This window comes from Rhincodon typus, chromosome 14, assembly GCF_021869965.1.
Source record: "Rhincodon typus isolate 14 chromosome 14, sRhiTyp1.1, whole genome shotgun sequence".
Taxonomy (NCBI): domain Eukaryota; kingdom Metazoa; phylum Chordata; class Chondrichthyes; order Orectolobiformes; family Rhincodontidae; genus Rhincodon; species Rhincodon typus.
In genome coordinates this window covers 55,660,059-55,673,863 of record NC_063345.1, presented here as the reverse complement: position 1 = coordinate 55,673,863, position 13,805 = coordinate 55,660,059, and the positions used below count along the sequence as shown (strand labels likewise).

The 13,805-nt window shown below is 40.3% G+C and overlaps 1 pseudogene; it reads right to left on the bottom strand.

Annotated features, from left to right (window-relative positions):
• Positions 1-5,303: 5,303 nt before the first annotated feature.
• LOC109929165 lies at positions 5,304-10,019 on the bottom strand (annotated as a pseudogene).
• Positions 10,020-13,805: the final 3,786 nt, after the last annotated feature.

Sequence of the window (13,805 nt, the reverse complement as noted above, 5' to 3'; positions counted from 1 at the left end):
GATCTTACTTAATAGGTTTGAGATTCTTGCTCCCTGTGTGGATGAGAGAGTGGGCTGTTGGGCGGATGAGCAAAAATAGCACCATGGTACAGCGAGCCATTCAAGAGGGGCAAGAAAGGAGGTAGTATCATCAGGAACATGGACACTGTTCTCTGTGGCCAGGATCAAGACTCCTGAAGGCTGCATTGCCTGCCTGGTGCTCGGCTTCGGGATATCTCATCCAGGCTGTAGAGGAAACTGCCTTGGGAGAAGAAAGATCCAGTCAACGTGGTCCACCCACATAGGTACCAATGATATAGGGAGAAAGAGGAAAGAGGTTCTGCTGAGGAGATAGGAGCAGCTAGCAGCTAAATTAAAAAGCAGAATGGAAAAGCTAATCATCTCAGGATTACAACCTGAGATATGAGCTGATCAGCTTAGGGTCAATAAGTTTAAAGAGGTAAATGTATTGCTCAAAGATTGGAGTGGGAGAAATGCTTTCAAATTCATGGGACATTGGCGCCAGTACTGGGGAAGGAGAGAGCTGTTCTGATGAGATAGTTTCCACCTGCATCATTCTGGGACCAGAATCCTGGCGAATCACATTACTAGGGCTGTGGATAGAAATTTAAACTAAATTTTAAAGCATTACACCCAAATGAACATAGCAAAGGGGTCTAAAGCCTGTTCTGAGGTGCCCATGAGAGCTGAAAAACGGGCATGATAGATTTAGCAAGTGGTTCAGTCAGCATTCAAGTTGAGCACATGTCATCACGCTGGTAAACTGGTATACTTCGTATCTGTCTTATGTTTGAAAACAGAGAACACCACGTACCAGTTTCTGCTCATTGCCTATAAAACAAGTAATCGTCATTTGTATTTGGATCCTTCACCTATAATTCCTTTTTTTTCCCCTGTACTTTTCTTTCCTCACTAAATTTTCACCTTCCTCCCTCCTGCCTTTCTTTTATGTGAAAAAGAAATCCTGTTTCTGTTTGTTGCAGCCATTTTGTTTCTCACCTTCTTCCTTCCCTTGTGGCCATTTGCACTGCTGTGTGCTGTCATCACAGGACAAGGAACTTGTAAAGAAAAACAGATATTGCTGGAAAAAGATCTTAGCAGGTCTGGCAGCATCTGTGGTGAGAAAGCACTGATCCAAACTATTTCTGAAGAAGGGTCAATGGACTTGAAACGTTAGCTCTGCTTTCGCTCCACAGATGCCGCTGAGTTTTTCCATCAATTTCTGTTTTTGTTTTTGATTTTCATTATCTGCAGTTCTTTGTCATTTGTTCTTGATTCTTTCCGAATCCACAAAGTAGGTTGTTAGAAACAGGCAGCAATTGGCAGTGAAGATCTACCATCATTGGATCACATTCTCACCGAAGTGTCAGAGGATCGTGTTTCTACCCCACACCAGGACTTCAATCAACAGTTGTGTGTCGTAATGAGCCTGGCTGCATTGTCAGACATGTTGTGCTTTAAAAAGCGTGTAAAACCTATGCTCTAACTGTCTGTTCAGGTTAAGGTTGCCAACCTTCTAGGAATTCAAAACGAGTTGCCTGGGTACTCCCACGGCCATCTCAGAGAAACATGATAGGGGCATTAAAATTCAGATTACCTGGTATCCTTGCCAACACTTGCCTTTCAGCCAACATCAAAAGAAAAGGATTGTTTTGCTGTCTGTAGGCCTTGCTCTATTGAAACTGAATTCTACATATGGCCACAGAGCAACAGTGCACATCAACATTCAATGTGAATTCAATGAAATACCTCGGAAAGTTTCAATAATGAAATAAGATAGCATATGCCTGCGTGCAGTCTTTTTTTTTAAAGAGGAATAGAATTACTTCTTGCTTAGAATGGATACAAAAGGTAAAGTTCAGATTGCGAGCAATTAAGAACATAAGAACAGGAGTAGGAGTAGGCCATTAGATTCTTTTAGCCCGCTGCTCTACTCAATACAATCGTGGCTGATCTTCTATGTGAATTTCACTTCTTGGACTATCTTCATGTTCTTCAGTGTTCAAAGATCTTCAAAAGGATTGTCTTGAGCATATTCGAGAACATTCACAGCCGTCTGGGTTAGAAGATTCTAAGGTTTCATAATCCTTTCAGTGAAGTGAATCCTTTCTTCTCACCTTTGTCCTAAATAGTCATCCTTTCTGCTGAGATAGTGATACTTTGTTCTAGACACCTCATCCAGGGAAAACATCTTCCCACCATTTGCCCTACCAAGCCCCTAAAGTAATATGTTTGAATGAGATTACTTCTCATTTTTCTACATTCTAGGCAACATAGGCTAATTGCTCCTTGGAGGACAATCTACTCATCCCAGAAATCAGTTTTGTAACCCTCCATTTCACACTCTCTAAGCCAATTATATTCCTCCTTTGGTGAAGCAACAAAAAGTAAGTGTTGAAACTTCCCAGTCCCTGAACGATGTGGCCCATGGTAAGAAATTCTGGAAACCCAGGTGAGATATCCAACCTCCTCAACTTTGAGATCAAAAAATCCCATTTTCAAATGAAAAGTTGGGTAATGAGATGAGATTCTCGCTTCGGAGGGGCGAAAGGCCTATTTGCATGGATTATCATTCATTATTATTGAAATAACCGCACAGAGGCTCACATCCTGTCATCAAGCCACCCTTCATTTCATGTGCAAGGTGCATGGGCTCTGATCAGCCAGCTCAAAACCAGCCCTAGATTGAGAAGACCTTCTGAATCTCTTGTTTATATCTGTCATCCAGGGTTCCCTGATTGGTCCAGGTTAACAACCCCAATCAAGGATCTCATAGTTAATGAGTTTATCCTTATCACTACCTAATCTTGCCTCATTAATATTTAGCACCCTATTTTCTCACTGATTGGATAGACTCTAGTTGCTGGGATTTCCCAACATGAAAGTCAGAATGGCTGCCTGGTGAGTCCTCTGGCTAGAGTGAGGAAGTACAGAACTGTGAGTATATCCAGCAGACACTGGGTGTATTGCACCTGGCCCTCCAACGCAGCAGCCAGCCTGTTCCTGGAGGCTGCCAGAACTGCTGGCCATTCTCCCATTTTATGGAGATGGCACTAACCCAGGTCACGACCTCTGGCCAGGCTGCCAGGGTCTGGCACTCTGCCTTCCTCCACTAGTCCTCCAGGAACAGGACACCCTCCTTTGTATCATCACCCCGCACAGGACCTCCAGGTCCCTGTGGCAGAATTTGGTGCCATATGCCTCTTCTCTACCATTCTTAGATTCTGTCAACAAACAGGGAAGCTTCAGAATGCCAATGCCCATCCAGGTGCACAATGGCCTTTTAAAGATGATGCTGGCACAAGGGCTCAGTCTTTTGATTAAATGTGCCATTGTTCTGGGAATAGTACGTGGTAAAATGGGATTAGAATCAAATATGACGGAGCAGGGTATGTTATTAATGAGGTGAGTTTGGTAAGATATGTTTGGTATTGCAGTGTAAACCTCTCAAAACCAAGTCAACACAACCGAGGCTAAACCAGAAAAAGGTAAGATTCAGCCCTATATTCTCTATATGACTTGCTGTAGCTTTAAAGGTAATTTTCTGCAATTTGTATGAAAGGACAGCCAGTTGGCTCTACATTTTAAAAAGACTCTGTTTTTATGTTGATCTTCCAAAGTGCCTAATTTTACATCAGATCGTATAATATCTTTCATGTCCTTTGCCACCCACTTAACTTGCTTATGCCCCTTTCCAGCATTTTTACTTTCTCCCAAATGTTAACTTTTCTACTTTGTATCATTAGCAAACATACATGCATTGCATTTGATTGCCTCATCTAAATCATTGTTATTGACTAAGTATCCAAGGCTCAAGTGCTGATCCTTGTAGCACCCCGTTAATCACAGCTAGGGGTGGCAGAGTGGTTAGCACTGCTGCTTCACAACACCAGGGACCTGGTTCGATTCTGGCCTTGGATAACTGTCTGTGTGGAGTTTGCACATTCTCCCCAAGTCTGTGTGGGTTTTCTGTGGGTGCTCTGGTTTCGTCAAACAGTCCAGAGATGTGCAGGTTAGGTGGATTGGCCATGGTAAATTGCCCACAGTGTCAAGGGTGGAAAATGCAGTGAGAGGGTAGGGGGTGGGTCTGATTGGGATGCTCTTTCGAGGGTCAGTGTGAATCAATAGGCTGAATGGCCTGCTTCCACACTGTAGGGATTCTATGATTTTAAGTGGATAAAAGATTTTACAGTCAGTTTTTATATCTCTTGCTAGTTTGTTTCTTTTCTCTGCCTTCATCACTTTCTTAATCATCCTTTGTTTAATTCCAAAATCTCCCAACCTTTATGCTTATTGCACTTTTGGCAAGCCTATCCTTTTTAAATTTAATAATATCTTTAAATCCCATGTTGGCACAGTTGGACATGGAATTTTAGTCATTAAGGGAATGGATATTATGAATTAACTCTTTAAGAGTTCGCCATTATTTATCAGTATCATATCTTTTAATCTAGTTTCCCATCTCTAATCAGTTTACCTCTTACCTGCATGGTTTTCTTTGTTCAAATATGGGACCTTGGTTTTGGACATAAATAAATTACATTCTAAATCAACATAAAATTCCAACGTAATATAATTGTTATTTCCTAAACACTCCTTTACTAAAGATTTATTCATTAACCCTTTCTCCTTGCACAATACTTAGATCTATAGTGCAGTTTGGGTGAAAGGTTATAGACCTGAAACATAAGTCTGTTTCTCTGCAACTGCTGTCAAACATGCTGAGTATTTCCAGCATTTTCCATTTTTATTTCAGAGATCCAACATCCATGTTATTTTCCCTTTCCTTTTCCTGTTCCCTGATTAGGTCCTTAACTAAAATTTATACGCTGCATGGACTTTCCATGCGCAGTAGTCATGTAAGTTTGGTTTGCCCAGTTAATATGAACATTAAAGTCCCAAGTTATTGTTATATGCATCTTCGATTTCCTGATTTATGCTGATGTACTTGCTGTGAATTTTTAATTTATTCCAATCAAGATTTTCTGTCCTGTTTGCGTTTTAGCTTCACTCAAATTGATTCTACAACTTGATTTTCTGAGCTAAGATCCTGGACCTTTGCTGTTTTTAGCCCATCCTTTATTTTCAAATGTCTCCCTCCTCCTTTCCATGTTCCTATCATAAAAGTCAATTGTCCTGAAATATTTTGTTCCAAACACTTGTCACTATGCCACCATACTGTAATGGTTATTAAGTCAAACCCATTTAATTTCTACCGGTGTTAATAATTCACCTATTTTATTATAAATGCTTCAATCATTCAGGAATGAGACCTTCAGTTTGAATTTTTTTCTTATTTTCGCTCATGCCACATCATTGCTCTTTGAAGCTAAAGGTAACATACTGGTGGAAAGAATGGATTTTATATTAGGATTATCTATTTTTTTCATTACTGTCATTCCAGTTGATATGGAACCTTGTAACGTATGGAGTAGGTGCCAAATGTTTCACTGGAGCTTAGAGAAATCTGGCTTCACAGGCTGATTTTCACACAGTTTTGGATTGTTATATGCAATATTTACATAATACCTCCTAAATCCTTACTTCGATAAGTACAGGTTATTAAAATTAAAACTACTCTAACTGCATCTGCATCTGGAAGAAGGAAAGGATTTGTGGTATTAACCTTAAAAGCAAATATGTGGCTTCCAGCAAGATCATGTCCTTCAAATACAGAAAACACGACCTGGTCATATTCTTTTCCATTCCAAGTCCTCAGATCATTCTTCAATGTTCAAGAGGTTTATGTCAAACTGAAAAGAGGTTGTAAAATGGTGACAAGTTCTTAATTTTTTTTACCTGTGCTTGTTGTAACTATGGAATACTGACTTAAATATGGGTCAACGTGAACTGCAGTGTAGCAAAATTCAAGGATGCATTTTATAATACTTATGTGTGAAGGCATTTCTTTCCTTTGATGATTAAATGGAACATATCACAATCAGGTGAGGAGGGTTAATTCACCATTTTCACTTTAACCCCTTCTTGGTTAATAGCAACAAATATTCTTATTTATTTCTACCATGCAGCTTCATACTTCAATTAATATAATGAATCAAAATTAAGGAGCCAATTGCAATGCTTCTTGGGAAAAAATACAGATGAGTTTTATTACCTACAAACCCTGAAAAAAATGCAACAAAGACGTATCAACAAACACATAAATAAAGGTAATATGTTGAAAAAGCAAAAGTATGTCTGATAAAGGCTGGAAGAATAAAGTTTATGTAATTTTTAGAGTGCATGGGATTTTAGATTTTCTAAACCTGAGACCACAGTTTCATTGTAGACTCATATCATCAGTAGTTGCAAGGATTGTAGGTTTATTTGAGTTCTTGGTGAATTGCTGATTTCCCCATTTGCTTTTTCATCATGCATTGTCTTCTGGGAAACTTAGACAAGTAGAAGCCTTAGGGAAGGCGATGGATAATGGCAATGCCACTGGACTAGGAATCCAAAATAAAACTCAGGACAATGTTCTGAGGACATGGGTTCCAATCTCACTATGGCAGAGAGTGAAATGTGTCTTCAATAAAAGTAGGAATCAAAATAAAAACTAGCCTCATGACAACCATTAATTCGTTGATTCATTCATGTCTTTTAGGGAAGACATATGCCATCCTTATCTGATATGGCCTATGTGTGGCTCCAAATCCATAGCGACATAGTTGACACATAATTGGGCAAGGTAGTCTTCTGTATTCATTCACAATGAGGGCATCACTGGCTACGCCAACCTTTATTGACCATCCCTAACTGTGGAGAGGGCAGTTAAGAGTTAACCACATTGCTATGGATCTGGAGTAACATGTAGCCCAGAGCAAGGATGGCAGATTTCCTTCCCTTTTCCGACAATTGGCAATGGTTTCATTGTTATCATTGGACTCAATTTTTTTAAAATTGAATTCAAATTCCACCATCCGTCATGGCGGAATTCTAACCTGGTTCCCAGAACATTACTCAGGTCTTTGGATTAAAAGTCCAGCGATAATACTACTAGGTCATCACCTCCCCTAAGTGACGGTCATTATGTGGTGACCTAGCCAATGACACCCACATATTATGAATAAGTAAAAGAAACCGTTTTTCAAAGAAGACAACCAAAATTTGGTTTATTTGTATGTTCCCATGTCTGGCTCCATTGTGAAACTGAAGTGTTGTACACAATCCTCGAGGACAGCGTGCATGTGAATTCACCTGTATAAATTAAAACAGAAGATGCAAGTTTCTTGATGTTGTTTCAGTTGCCTGGTTTCATTTACTTTAGATAAAATGTTAATTTCAGCAGAGACAATTTCATCTATCCCACACTGGATCCCTGGACTTAGCTCAAACTGTAGTCAGGTGATTATGGAAGCAATTTTAGGTCAGTTATTGTCCTTTCTTTCAAAACATTTTTGTCCACAGAAAGTCTAAGGTATACAGCATGGTAAGGTATAAAATGATAAAAGTTAAAATTTGATAGTCTATATTTACCATGATTGTAACAAAGATTTACTACAGATACTAACATCCTGAAACACGTACTTCAATTCAATCTCATATATATAGTGGCAAGTCCCACAATGAGAAATGTGGAAGCACAAGCAATGAATGACGTGGGAAGAGAATGGAATAGAATGATGTGCAATGTTCCCTCTAATATGTGCGGCTGTGCATGTCCAATATTCTGAACATGGGGTGATCAGCGCGTCAAGGAGGATCACAGCATTGACTTCCGGTTCTGCAAGTCACTTCCATGTACAGCTCTCGGAGGTCTACGCAGAATAAAAAGAAAAAGAGGGAATACTGATGATGCGTGCCATTATCTGGGATGTAGATATATAGGAGGCCTGGAAACAGGCATATATATTCAATTCATGAACAGTCATATCAGGATGTGAGGCAATAGCTGAAACAAAAAAACAATTCATGAAGATTGAATGCAGCAGACATAAAGTAGAAAACACTTTAAAGATATGACAAAGATTCCAGAGTAAATGCATACTGAGGATCCATAAGCACACTCTCTAAAGCTGTACTTATAACTGCATTAAACAATAAAGATTTAATTACATAAAAGAAAATAACCTCTCTAGGAAGAAAGGTGAGAAGTACACTGTGATGACTATTGGCATCTACTGAAGCATGCAGGAGAATTGTTGAACCAAACATAGAATAAGCAGGAAAAGAAAATTACCACAGTTGTAGATCAAGGCTGTAAGAAATTCTAATCACTTTTGTAACAGTAAGAAAGCAATCAGATTAAAGCTGTTAACATGAATAGATGCAAACAAGATTGAATTTGAGGTTGAGCATTTGATTACTTCCTTCAAGTTAATATCTGTACAAGTACAGCTAGACCATGCTTGTGTCAAGATCTGCAGATGGGAAGGGAACAAAAATGAAACACATCCTCTTTAAATGGCATTGAAATAGATAGCTCGAAAAAGACTCAAAAATCTTTGCAAATTAATTGTTCAACATGTCTAAAAATCAAATGGTTTCTGCACATAACAATATCAAGGATCAATGGGAAAATTAGTGAACTCTGTTAGATGGATCGCTGGTATGCTTTAAAATATATTTGCCAGAAAATTTCGTCACCAGAGTTTTCAAACAAGAGTGAAAACATATCATGGGTGATAAAGACAGGGGCACTCCCCATCAAAATATTCCTGCATGCCTAGAATCTCAGCATTAGGTTTCAAGTTGTCCTTTAGATTGCTGCAGTGAGGAAAAGACCATTGCCCACCTCCTTCTCTAATGCACCTAAACAAAGCAAGTCAACAAAGAGATGAAGTTTGTTGAAGTTCATCATGATATGAAGAAACAGTTGAAGGCAATGGATACACGAAAGGCTAAGAACCCTGACAGCATTCCAGCAGGACTAATGAGGACTTAGTTGCCAGAATTATCCATTTCTCAAGCCAAGGCAGCTACAACACAGGCAACTTTCCAATAATATCAAAAATTGAAGACATCGCTTGTGCAAATAAAGCAGGACAAATGCAATTCAGCCAGCATGTGCCCCTTCAGTCAACTCTCAAACTTTAGCAAAATAATGAAGTATGACATTGACAGGACTATCAAACGACATAGATAGAGCAAAAACCTATTCATCATTGCTCATTTTAGTTCTGCTGGAGCTCCTCAGCTCCTGGACTCATTACACTCTTCAAACATGAACAAAAGATATGAACTCAAAAGATGGAGTGTAAGTGATCGCCCTTGATATCAAGGCAGCATTTAATCAAAATGAAGCATCAAGGGTCTTAACAAAATTGAAGTCAATGGAAATTGGAGGAGAAGTCTCCCCAGGCTGGAGCAGTTAACACAAAGGGAAATGGCTGTGGTTGTTAGCAGCGCATAATCTCAGTCTCAGAATATTTTACAGAAGTTCCTGAGGATCACATCCTATTTCTAACCATTTTCAGCTGCTTCATCAATGACCTACCTTCCATCATAAAGTCAAAAGCATGAGTTTACACAATGTTTACTACTATTCGTGAGTTTTTGGACACTGATGAAGTCTTTAGCTACATGCAGTAAAAGCAGATCATTCAAAGCTTGGACTGATAAGTGGCAAGTAACATTCATGCCACACAATAAGCTCTAATGAATTAGAATTAGGTTTTATTGTCACTTGTACTCGAGTATAGGGATATATGAGTACAGTGAAAAGTGTATAAAGTCGCCATTTCTGGCACCGTCTTGGGCACAAAGGTGCAAAACCTTAGGAATAAATGATAAAAGTAAAGAAATAAAGTTAAAAAGTCAGCCTTACAGTCTTTCTAAAGCAGAGAAAGAGAAAAAAAACGTAAAAACAGATGAGTTCATGCTGGGCTTCACCTCGAGGCTGGGAGTCCACGCTGGGCTTCACCGCGAAGCTGGGAGTCCACGTCGAGCCTCACCTCAAGGCTGGGATTCCGCGCTGAGCTTCGCATTGAGGCTGGGAGTCTGCGCTGAGCTTCACATTGAGGCTGGGAGTCCGCGCCGAGCCTCACCTCAAGGCTGGGATTCCGTGCTGAGCTTCGCATTGAGGCTGGGAGACCGTGCTGAGCTTCACATTGAGGCTGGGAGACCGTGCTGAGCTTCACATTGTGGCCAGAGGGCTTCAGATTGAGTCTGTGTTGGCTCAACTCACTGCCATAGATACCGTCCAAGGACAAGAGATAAGCAGAAAGAAAGGGAAATGATTGAGAATATAACCATTTCTCCTTGGTATTCTATGCAATCAATGAGATTCACATAATCACATGTTGGGGTTTGGCATTGACAGAAACGTAAGTGGACCAGTGAGTAACTCATCTCCTGACTCCCAAAGATGATTCCCTCTGTTCAACGACAAGTTAGGAGTGATGGAATCCTTTTCACTTGTCTGAATAGATACAGCTCCGACAACACCAATGCCACCCAGAAGAAGCAGCCTGCCTGATGGTCAACTCATCCAAACCCTTAAATCTTCACTCTTCCACCAACAATGCAGAGTGGCAGCAGTATGTAATATCTATAAGCAGGATTCCAGCAACTCACCCAACCTTCAACAACACCCATGAAATCTATCACCCTGAATGGCAATGGCAGCAAATACATGGTGACATGACCACCTGCAAGTTCCCCTCCAAGTCACACAGAACACCTTGACTTAGAAATATATCAATGTTCATTCACTGTCACTTGATCAAAATCCTAAAGCTCTCTTATACACAGCACTGTGGGTGTATCTACACCAGATGGACTGTAGAAGTCAAAGATGACAGCTCATGACCATCTTCTAGAGGGGCATGAGGGCAAACACTGGCCTTGTCATTAACACTCACAAACTTTGAAAGAACAAAGGAAAATCTTGAGCAGCTTCATAACACTGCACTCAATGCACCACAGTCTGTTCACAGGGACACACTGAAATATTTATATCAACCACTGTCCCTGTTAGTGTGAAGGGAAAATCTGACTGGTTGAGGGATCCCTGGCTAATGAGAGATACAGTCAGGCAAAAGAAGAAGGCATCCGTTAGGCTTAAGCTATCAGGCTCAAGTGAATCCCTAGATAACTATGAAAAGTGGAGGAGCACACTTAAGAGGGAAATCATAAGAGCAAAAAGAGTGTATGAGATGGATCTGGCAGGTAAGGTTAAGGATAATCCCAAGAGATTCTATAGCTATATTAAGAGTAAAAAGGTGGCAATGGAGAGAATAAGTCCCTTAAAGATCAGCATGGCTGTCTATGTGTGGAACCACAAGAGATAGGGGAGATATTTAATGAAAATTTATCCTCAGTGTTTACTGAGGAGAGAATCGTGGATTCTAAGGAAATAAGGGAAACAAGTAAAGATGTTTTGGACTGCATACAGATTACCAGAGAGGAGGTGTTTATAGCGTTAAAGCGCATTAACGTGGATAAATCCCCTGGGCCTGATCAAGTACATCCTCGGATGTTGTGGGAGGCTATGGAAGAAATTGCAGAGGCCCTTGCAGAAATTTTTACTTCATTTTTAGCCACTTGTGAAGTTCCAGAAGACTGGAGGTTGGCTAATGTTGGTCCAATGGTTAAAAAAGGTAGTAAAGACAAGCCAGTGAACCTGACATCAGTGGTAGGCAAGTTATTGGAGAGGATACTGAGGGACAGGATCAACCAACATTTAGATAGTCAAGGTTTGCTTAGGGATAGTCAGCATGGATTTGTGCATGGGAAATCATGTCTGACAAATCTTTTAGAGTTTTTCAAAGAGGTAACCAAGAGGATAGATGAGGGTAGGGCAGTGGATGTTGTCTATATAGACTTCAGTAAAGCCTTTGACAAGGTCCCTCACGGCAAGCTAGTCATGAAGGTTAGGTTGCATGGGATCCAGGGAGTGCTATCTAATTGGATTCAAAATTGGCTTGATGGTAGGAAGCAGAGGGTGATAGTTGAAAGTTGTTTCTCAGACTGGAGGCCTGAGACTAGTGGTGTGCCACAGGGGTCGGTGCTGGGACCTGTTTATTTGTTATTTTCATGAATGATCTGGATGTGAATGTATAAGCATGGTTAGTAATATTGCGGATGATGCAAAATTAGGAGGTATCATTGATAGTGACGAAGGTTATCAAAAATTACAGGGGAATCTTGATCAGATGGGGAAGTGGGCTGAGGATTGGCAAATACAATTCAATACAGATAAGTGTGAGGTGTTGAACTTTGGAAAGTCTAACTAAACTCGGACTGATACAGTAAATGGTAAGATCATGAGGAATGTTATGGAACAGAGGGACCTAGGAGTACAAGTACATAGTTCATTGAAAGGTAGGCAGGGTTGTGAAGAAGGCATATAGCATGCTGGCCTCCATCGGTTGAGGCATTGAGTATAAAAGTCGGGACAATATGTTACAGTTGTATAAGTCATTGGTGGGGCCACACTTGGAGTATTGTGTACAGTTTTGGTCACCCTGTTATAGGAAAGACATAGGTAAACTGGAAAGTGTGCAAAGAAGATTTACGAGGATGTTACCAGGACTAGTAGGCCTGAGTTATAGGGAGAGGTTGGCCAGGATAGGACTTTATTTTTTGGAACGTAGGAGAATTAGGGGTGACCCTATTGAGGTGTATAAAACCATGAGGGGCTTAGATAGGATGAATGCATATAGTCTTTTTTCCAGGGATGGGGAATTGAAAACTAGAGGGCATAGGTTTAAGGTGAGAGGGGAAAGATTTAAGAAGGACCTGAGGGCAACTTCTTCACACAGAGAGTGGTGCATATATGGAATGAGCTGCCGGAGAAAGTGGTTGAGGCATGTACAATAGTAACAAATAAAAAAAATTAGATAAGTACATGGATGGGAAGGGTTTAGAGGGATATGGACCAAATGCGGGTAACTGTAACTAGCTGAGTGAGCACCATGGTCAGCATGGGCCAGTTTGGGCCGAAGGGCCTGTTTTCATGCTGTATTACTCTATGACTCTTTGGCTCTGTAATTCTAATTTCTGCTTCAGTGAAAGATGCTCTTTGGTCCGCCTGAAACCTGCTATCCTTTTGTGTGGAGTCATGACCCAATGTTGCAGACTGACACTTTCCAAGGTCTAAGATGATGTACTCAGGATGGCACTAAAGCTTGGGGCAGTCACCACAAAGACTGAAAGGCCAGTATCTAAGACTCTCTTGTCATATTAAATCTAGTTGCTATAACCCATGTGAATCTCCTCCGGCTGCGTGCACCAAAATAAATTGTTGCCATGAAAGCTTTGTAGATGTAACATGTCATGTCCAGTGTCATAAGGCACCTCATGTACTGTATTGAAAGAACTGATCCGTTCTGCATTTGCAAGAATGTCAATTTTGAATTGTTATGTAACCTACTTCTAGGAATTTTTAGCATAAAGTATATTTTTGCAAAAATTTGCAGAGCAGCTCTCTGTATGTCACATCAGAATGTTAGATTACATAGCTAAGACAGTAGAATGTATGTGAGAGAAAGTCATCACCAAATGGTTCAATCCTGTAGCAGTTTAGTCTGCTGGGAAAGAAGGGAAACATACAAATGTAGAGAACAGCAGAAAACTTGATTCAAAGTAGTTATGATGTAAGCTATGTGGAAAGACTGGAAAAAATTGGCCTTTTCAGCCTGGAAAGGAGGTTTCTGAGGAATTAGTTTGGTGCACAAAGTGCAGTTGAGGATATGGAAAAGGGAAATTATGTTGTCAGGCAAAAGGTCATAAGTGCAAACTAGTAAATGCACATTTAAAGCTTAATACAGATCTTCTTCATAGAATAGGTGAGGATGTTAGCCTGGTGAATTTACAACACATGTGCCAAAGAGCAAAAGCAGTAAGTGCTATACAGAGCTAAT